The sequence below is a fragment of the Octopus bimaculoides genome, chromosome 9, assembly GCF_001194135.2.
Source record: "Octopus bimaculoides isolate UCB-OBI-ISO-001 chromosome 9, ASM119413v2, whole genome shotgun sequence".
Taxonomy (NCBI): Eukaryota; Metazoa; Mollusca; class Cephalopoda; order Octopoda; family Octopodidae; genus Octopus; species Octopus bimaculoides.
The window spans coordinates 73,800,908-73,810,408 of record NC_068989.1 but is presented as its reverse complement, the minus strand read 5'-3'; the positions used below and the strand labels follow the sequence as shown (position 1 = coordinate 73,810,408).

General features: G+C 38.3%; 1 protein-coding gene across 11 annotated transcripts in view; it reads left to right on the top strand.

Annotated features, from left to right (window-relative positions):
* The window catches only part of LOC106875983 (uncharacterized), a 268,731-nt gene that overhangs the window by 150,010 nt on the left and 109,220 nt on the right, over positions 1 to 9,501 (top strand). The window contains exon 1 of one of the 11 annotated variants that reach the window (XM_052970777.1): positions 6,251 to 6,480. The exons of the other annotated variants lie outside the window; for them this stretch is intronic. The gene's annotated coding sequence lies outside the window, so the exon portion shown is untranslated. Of the gene's footprint in view, positions 1 to 6,250; positions 6,481 to 9,501 lie in introns of those variants that run through there. 11 annotated transcript variants of the gene reach the window in all.

Here is a 9,501-nt window from a genome sequence, read left to right as displayed (position 1 = left end):
TATATATATATATATATATATATATATATATATATATATGAATGTGTACGTGTGTGTGTGTGTGTGTGTGTGTGTGTGCGTGTGTATAAACACATACATACATTACATACATGCATACAAAAAATTACACATTCGAAGCGACGAGTCGCGTATTTGGTTTGGTGTGGGAGACTATTTATCGAAAATGACGTATACTATCTCCAACATTGGTGCCACAACTGTCAGCTCGTTTAATAACTGGTTAATCTTCAGATGAATTAATTCAGGGAGCCTCTTATTTACGATCTTAGTGATTTTCGACTGAAACTTGAATTTAACATGCAGAGAGTTACTACAAACATGGCTGGACACAACATCAGCAGCAACACAATCGAAGAACAGAACGAAAACAACAGCTTAACAAGTAAACAAATGTTTTCTAGCTATAGTTATAGAATAAACCGTGACTACAAAACTTATTTCTCTTGGTGTTATGAATTGGAAAATGATCTGTTTATCTGCTACGAAAACGCGAGACAAACCTCGCTGTTGGCTACATGAAACGACTGAAATCATATTGGGACGATCTGCATCCAGAATTAAATCATTTTACCGTGAAGCAACTACGCTAACAAGCACCATTTGTGGAACATAGAAGGTTAGTAACTAACTTAATTAAGAAATCGAAAATTAACCTTCTTCCCAACTCTATAAACGAAAACGTGAATGATGTAAAGCAAACACGTGGTTTCATTTTCAGATAGTGAAATATTCTTTTCTACTCTAGGCACAAGGCCCGAAATTTGGGGGGAGGAGTCAGTCGATTAGATCGACCCCTGTATGCAACTGGTACTTAATTTATCGACTCCGAAAGGATGAAAGGCAAAGTCGACCTCGGCGGAATTTAAACTCAGAACGTAAAGACAAACGAAATACCGGTGAGCATTTCGCCCAGAGTGCTAATGTTTCTTATTTCTTTATTGCCCACAAGGGGCTACACACAGAGGGGACAAACAAGGACAGACGAAGGGATTAAGTCGATTACATCGATCCCCAGTGCGTAACTGGTACTTAATTTATCGACCCTGAACGGATGAAAGGCAAAGTCGACTTCGGCGGAATTTGAACTCGGAACGTAACTGCAGACGAAATACCGCTAAGCATTTCGCCCGGCGGGCTAACGTTTCAGCCAGCTCACCGCGTTAGATAGTGAAAGATTGACAATTGTCTCCGTCGTTACTCAGATTTTCTCGCTTTGGGCAATTTTTCAGGTAACAAAAAGAAAAATCATGGAAGTGTTTGGTAAAGGTATTCAGGAACGTAAGGATGAAACACTTAGAAGTATCCATATTTAAACTTTTATTGGTCGGCTTTAGTTAGGTGGTAATAGTTGGGACGTTCAGAAGACTATTTATGAGTATGAGATATCTCGGTAGGAATAATCATTTTACTTGTCACTCGCACTGGTACAGATTATACGACTTGCCACTCGAATCTCTTCAGAATAAATTTGCTCTCAGAAATACATTCACAATGTTTTTTTTTTATCATCTAACAGAAAAAACTAGAATACGTGGAAGAATCTGTGGAAGACATTAAACTTAAGGACACACAAATCAGCCTGTTAGTCAATAAGAGTTAGTTGGCACTCCGTCGCTTACGACGTCGAGGGTTCCAGTTGATCCGATCAACGGAACAGCCTGCTCGTGAAATTAACGTGCAAGTGGATGAGCACTCCACACACACGTGTACCCTTAACGTAGTTCTCGGGGATATTCAGCGTGACACAGAGTGTGACAAGGCTGACCCTTTGAATTACAGGCACAACAGAAACGGGAAGTGAGAGAAAGTTGTGGTGAAAGAGTACAGCAGGGTTCACCACCATCCCCTGCCGTAGCCTCGTGGAGCTTTAGGTGTTTTCGCTCAATAAACACTCACAACGCCCGGTCTGGGAATCGAAACCGTGATCCTATGAGCGCGAGTCCACTGCCCTAACCACTGGGCCATTGCACCTCCACAGTCAATAAGAGTAACAACTAATATACTGTTATTTTTGTACCGTCGATAAGAAAACATTTCATAATAATAATGGTACCTCAGTACTAATAATGGTACAGTTAGTTAGTAACAGTTTCTTCAGTTCCATCCTAAATCAAATATTTTACAGAAAACAATGTCGCAGTACTAGAAACATTTCAAAATTTGATATATGCCTTCATCGTTCGGGATTCGAAACCGCTGTTCCATACCTTGGATACATGATTTCTAACCGCCTCTTGATCAAGTCAATAAAACGTAGTGCGCGCGCACACACACACACACAGTCCAGGTTCGATATCTGCCAAGGTTCACTTAACTGCTCGATAAGATGAGTCAATAAAATTTAGTATCAGACATAATCAATGCTTAAAGTGTAATTGTCTTTCAAATCCTGTGAGCAAACACTTTTAATTTTAATAGAAGCGCTTTCAAATATTTTAAGACCCATTCATTGACATATGTATATACACAACTTCACCGAGATATCGAAACCCATTAGTAAGCAGAGAGAAAGAAAGGAATTGGATGTACGATGGTTCTGTGTGAGTCCACATATTGCATTAGAACAAACACGTCGGAGATTTATGTACAAAGATGTTTACTAAGCTTCTGTTTTGTTTGAATCGGCGTTGTTAACTATTTCTACAAACGATCTTAATAGAAGTCGTAATCGCTAACCAGACAATGTACCCGGGCTGGAAGCAGCTGTTGGCTTCACAGAAGATAACAATAATGATGTATATCGACTTTGAGATGATTTATAGAGAGAAAGTAGCATATTATGTCACTTCATTTCATGTTAGTCTCCTAGCAACTAGAAAAGAAGCAAATAATTAATAAAGTAAATTTTCAGTACGGTTGTTTCCAGCTTTTACCATTTTATTATTCACTGACCATTTAGACCGGCTTCAATGTCATAAATAAGATAAATATAGCACCTTTAGAACTTTTGCATGTTGTGTAAGAAAGATAAACCTATTATGTATGATTGAGTAGAAACTGCGAGCAGTTTCCCTTAACTCCAGCTGCATTCATCATTTACTATGTTTATGCGAAGAGAAAAACGTCTTGGTTTTAACCGAAAATATATAACATACTACTGCAAGACTATGAATCTATTAACTCCGTACAAAAATAAATGTTTGGTTTTGCTGTAAAGTAATTTTAGGTTTATAAACTCTGGAGAATAACATACAAGTTTATCAACCCCCAAATTACGAAATCAATGAAACCTGGTTTCGTTAAACTTCGGTTCTTTTGTAAAGACTCATGTTTTTTTTTTTATTGTTTACTTTATTTTTGTTCTCTTTATTTTGCAAAGAGTAAAAATTTTGATTTTAAATATTATTACAAGGCCACCAATTTCGAGAGAAGAGATAAGACGATTACATCGACCTCAGTGTTCAACTGATACTTATTTTATCGACTCTGAAAAGATAAAAGGCTAAGTCGACCCTGGTGGTATTTGAAGTCAGAAAGTAAAGTCGGAAGAAATGCTGCTAAGAATTTTTCTCCGCAAAGTAAGGATTCTGCTAGGTCGCTGCTTTACAAGGTGTGAAAACTTTAATGAGTGGAGGACATAACTTTGGCAGATATCAATTCGTTATAAGCATGCGTGAAAAAATAAATTTCATAATATGCTACAAAACGCTAATCAATAAGAGTAACCGCATTTGAGCATAAGTATCTAGAATTGATGCAAAATAATTAGGAAATAGACTTTCTACCCACCCCTACATATTTCTCTCTTTAATCACAAAATTTGGCCTTGAAAAATTGATTGCCCGAGCCTGTATGAAAGCTGAATAAAGAAAATGCGCAGAAATCACAACCTGTCAGTGATCGGAGTGGCATGTTTTCTATTATTTTTCTATTTATTTTAGGGTAGGACTACATTTACACATCTACACGCAAGCACACATACACACGGAAGAGCATGTGATCGCTGCTCATACACTTTTCCTGAACGCTTTACTGAAGAACAACAACACTATATGAGAAATTATTTTATTACGCCGAAATTAGGAACGCTTGTGGTTTTTATCCAAAGGGCATCTTGTGCTTATGTAACTGAGATTTGCTCTTGATCGTTCCATTTTTCTTTTTTTTTTATTCTTCTATTACAGTAAACAGTGGAGGCGCAATGGCCCAGCGGTTAGGGCAGCGGACTAGCGGTCATAGGATCGCGGTTTCGATTCCTAGACCGGGCGTTGTGAGTGTTTATTGAGCGAAAACACCTAAAGCTCCACGAGGCTCCGACAGGGGATGGTGACGAACCCTGCTGTACTCTTCCACCACAGCTTTCTCTCACTCTTTCTTCCTGTTTTTGTTGTACCTGTATTTCAAAGGGTCAGCCTTGTCACACTGTGTCACGCTGAATATACTCGAGAACTACGTTAAGAGTACACGTGTCTGTGGAGTGCTCAGCCACTTGCACGTTAATTTCACGAGCAGGCTGTTCCATTAATCGGATCGACTGGAACCCTCGCTGGCAGTGTGCATCAAGGAAGAATAGAAATTAGTGATACAGTTTCTCTGGTCTATAGGTGTATCAGGGGCTCAAATTCATCGCAGACTTTCAGTACAATACGGGACAGAACCCTGTCACGAGATTTTGGAAAGCTTCTCTGTCAATCTTTATCTAAATAGAAAGACTAGCTGAAGTGAGAACAGCGCTTACTTCAGCTTAGCTCAGAGATTTGATACTAATTTTGGTGTTGTTGTTGTTGTTGTTTAGCCGTGATCATAAAAGCTAAATCCCAAGTGGTAAAAAAAATTGTTTGTTTTGTAAGCTGGTCTGGATGACGCTAGTTTGTTCAGTAAAAAAGGTATTTCTCGTATTTATGACGGAAAAAAGTGAAAGAAAGAAAGAAAAGGAGGGAAGGAAGGGAGGGAGAGAGAGAGAAAGAAAGAGAAAAGAAGGAAGGAAAGAAAAAGGAAGAGATAGAGACTACTTACTGATCTAGACTATCTCAGGTTGGTATTATTGTAAAGGAAAACATTCAAACACATTTTAAACATTCTTCTACGCCTCCGCGTCTGTTGGTGATGGCACTAGTGGACGATAATATAAACATCTATTCCTGTTTGTAAACTTCCCTTCCTTGTATACATTTTTATTGCTCTATCTGCCTATGATATGAATATACCCTTTTGAACACCAACCACACAGACTGCTGGCAATTTCTACGTGCATAGCGCTACGGCCTTCACCATGTCTAGGCTGATAATAATACCAGGATTTTTGTTGTTGGTGGTGTTGTTGTCGGTGGTGGTGGCTATGACATAATTGATATTGTTTTTGTTGATATTGTCATTGTGCATTAGTACTTTCTTTATCGACCCCGAAAAGGTGAAAGGTGAAGTTGTCCACAGAAGCATTTGAAGTCGGAGCACAGAGAGCCGGACCAAATACCGCAACGCATTTTGTTCGACGCTCCAAAGACTCTGATAATCGAGCTCCTTTCCATTTCAGATGAACTGCTCACTAATGCTATATTTTTTTTATTGCTGTTACAAGCTAGTAGCGGTTATTCTTGATTCAGACCCTAAGGCAGATAAATTAAAAATTTAATGGACAGCCAACTGTTACAGTACTGCAACAGATGCAAAACTATATAAGAAATTATTTTATTAAGCCAAAATTAGGAATGGTCGTGGTTTATCCAAGAACATCCGCGGTTTAAGTAACATGAAACAATTTAAGCCGGGAATCGAAACCGTTCAGCTGATTCACTTGAACTAACTAACTAAAAATCCACACATGAACAACGCTTGCTTATCATGTTTCATATAATATTTACTGTAATCGCATTTTAATGACACCAGCCGATCACATCTTTGAAATAATTTTCCTACACATCCTGAAGACAGTATTAGAATTTCATTGAGTTATTATGAAAATATATAACACCTTAAGGAATTCTTTTAGCATGTGTTTTGTCCGATCCTTTATATCCATAACAAACGGGTTACAAATATTTTGACACTCACAACAACACGGCATTAAATCAAGTACTGCTATTCATTTTTATAGTCTATAAAAACATATATGAAATTAATAGTGAATTTTATTCACTTTCCTCCGAGTTATCTGAGACAAACAAACGATTCTTTTAATGTTAGAATATTTATGAGCTACACACTAAGGCTGTTGAATATTTATAGCTGTCTCACAGGCAAAGCTGTCCATCTTATACAAATTATAATGTTGCTTTAGTTCATGATGTCTCATCTCCTGCTTAATTGCAAACCGCTGCTGAGCTCCAAAACCTGTTTGATCTTAGGCGAACCAATTGAAGATGCCATTATAATGTAGAGCATCAAGGGACAGTTACTTTGGTGTTGACCATTTCTCTTCTTGTCACCAAACTTTGAAACCAGTGTTTGAAATCAGTTCAGTTCAGCTACGAAAGTCGTATCGACAGTATACTGCACCGTTTCCTACTTTTCTAGCTGTCGGTGAGTTATGCATTCTTATTGTACATATTTCTGTATTAGTCTGTCTAAAAAGCTGGGAAATAGTTGTTACTGCTGCTGTTGTTTTCTTTTTTGTTTTATTGTCGTTGTTGCTATTTGACCTCAGGTCAGACCTGAGTGAACTCATCTCCGGTCAAATAATTTTTTTTTCAAAACATAACTATCTCGAAATTTTATACATCGCAGACGAATTTATCCATTATGCTTCTTTATTTAAGGCGGTAGGATATAATATCGAGGGATTTAGCCATGGGAGAGCGTCAAATCGAATACTTCGTAGTACCTTTTCCCGATATTCTGTTCTCTTGGTTCAAATTTCATCACTTTTATTCTTTTGGAGTAAAAATCCGAAGTGTGCGGATCATCGAAAGTGTAAAAATGTAAAACCAGATACCTTGCAACATTTTGTTCTGGTTATTGTATTCTTAGTTCAAGTCACACCAAGATTTACATGGTTGGTAGACTTAATCCGTCACCCAACCGAGATCAGCTTTGTTTGCCTTCTTTTCGAGGTCAATAAAATAAAGTATCCGTCAAATACTTGGATTGACTCTATCGATTAACCTCTCCTCCAAGCTTCATCCTTGTTTCTATATTTGAAACAATTATTCAAGGTGGCCAGATGGCAGAATCGCTGAGCATCGGAAAAATGCTTTGTTGTATTTCTTCCAAATCTTCAAATTCTGCTGATGTCAGTTTTGCTTTCGTTCTCTCCGGGAGCCATAGAATAATCACCCCTCATAATTGTTGGCTCTGTTCCCAAATCACGAGCCGTTATTATGTTTATCATTTAAGGTGTCGAGACGGCAGAATCGATAGCACGCCAGGCGAAATGCTTAGCGGTATTTCGTCTGCCGTTACGTTCTGAGTTCAAATTCCGCCGAGGTCGACTTTGCCTTTCATCCTTTCGGGGTCGATTAAATAAGTACCAGTTACGCACAAGGGGTCGATGTAATCGACTTAATCCCTTTGTCTGTCCTTGTTTGTCCCCTCTATTTAGCCCCCTGTGGGCAATAAAGAAATAAGAATCGATAGCACGCTGGGCAAAATGTTTAACGGCATTTTGTCTGTCTTACCGTTGAGTTCAAATTCCGTTGAAGCTGACTTTCCTTTTCATCCTTTCGGGATCGATAAAATAAGTACCAATTGAACGCTGGGGTCGATATAATCGACTAGCCCCCTCCCTCAAATTTCATGTCTTGTGCCTATAGCAGAAAGGATTATTACTTTTATTATCATCATCAGAAAGGTGGTGGATTCGTGGCAGAAAAATCATGGTATTCTGTCAGTACATTCCGAGTTTAAATCTTTCTGGGATTACATTAACCTGAAATCTCTCGAGGGTCCGTGAAATAAGGCACCAGTTTAGAACTGAGGTAGATATAGTCAGTCAACCTTCCTCCTCAAAATTTCAGTCCTCATTGAGCACACTTTTAATCGAAGGTGTTCCAGTCTTGATACTCGCGTATTTTTGTATATCGAGAAGTAAATATTTTAATTATTCTTTCATTGATTTACGACGGTGGTGGGGGGTCATTTGATGGGAATTGGTGCTGCCAGTGCCTCCAAGGGAAAGTTTTCTATGGTGAACAAGAGTTCTTTCAGATCCCCGATGCAAAATTTGAATATTAAAAATTCGAATAGGCAGTGTTTTTATCTATTTATTCACTTATCTATTTTATCAAGAGTACATTATCCAGAATATTTTCTCCTTGCTTTATGATGGTAGCGATGGGTGCTGCTAAGGCGTCTGAGTGAAATTGTACAAGGTTAAGCGTGACTGTTCTCGGGTCACTAATGCAAGAACTTTAAAGTCAAAGAAGCTGTGGATCATATGTGTGTGTGTGTATAAGCATATATATATATGTTCGGGTGGTGGGAAGACTATCCAGTATTACCCTCCGTTTCTTTATGGCGGTAAGGGTATCATTTTGAATGGGATTGGTGTTGTATGGGTGTCCAAGTGAAATTTTACAAGGCAGAACACGATTGATGAAGGCGGTGAGCTGGCAGAACTGTTAGCACGCCAGGCGAAATGCTTAGCGGTATTTCGTTTGCCGTTACGTTCTGAGTTCAAATTCTGCCGAGGTCGACTTTGCCTTTCATCCTTTCGGGGTCGATAAATTAAGTACCAGTTACGCACTGGGTTCAATGTAATCGACTTAATCCGTTTGTCTGTCCTTGTTTGTCCCCTCTATGTTTAGCCCCTTGCCGGCAATAAAGAAGTAAGAACACGATTGATTTCGTTTAAGGAGAATTTGGAGACTTTGTCTTTGAATTTCAAAAGACCTTAGGACGTATTTGTTTTTTTTTTACGCAGGGGTGGGAAGAAATTCTCATCAAATGATCTCAGGATTTTCACGGGCGCTTTGTCCTGTGCATCTTGAACCGTTACACTGACTGTACGCTGCTTAAGACGGCTACTTTTAGCAGGCACAGTAACCATATAAAGATAGCTATTTTTTGATTCGTAAAGAAAAAGACAATGTTTAATACGACACCTCATCATGGCAGCTGTTGATCACCTTTATTATTAGCTTCCAAAAGATTGAATAATTTCATAAGATGAAGTAGCTCATATCCAGAACGGATCTCATTGTTAATTACTAACACGAGTGAAAGGATTGCGCCAGCAAGTCATTTCACTTCACATTTCTCATTCAATCTCACTATTGTTCTATACCGTAGCGTATTTCTAGTCTTTGACACTTTGCTAATGAGATATTCCTTCATTGCTTCCATGTAGACTGATGACTCCTTTTCTCTTTCTTTCATTTTTCTTTCTTCCTGTCGCTCTCTCTCCTTCGCTATCTCTCTCGCTCTCTCTTTATATATACATGCATACATACATATATATATATATAAATGTGTGTGTATGTATATATATATATATATATATATATATATATATAATATCCACACACACACATACACACGTGTATGTGATATATGCCTGTGTGTGTTTATATATGTACTGCGTGTGTGTGTGTGTGTGTGTGTGTG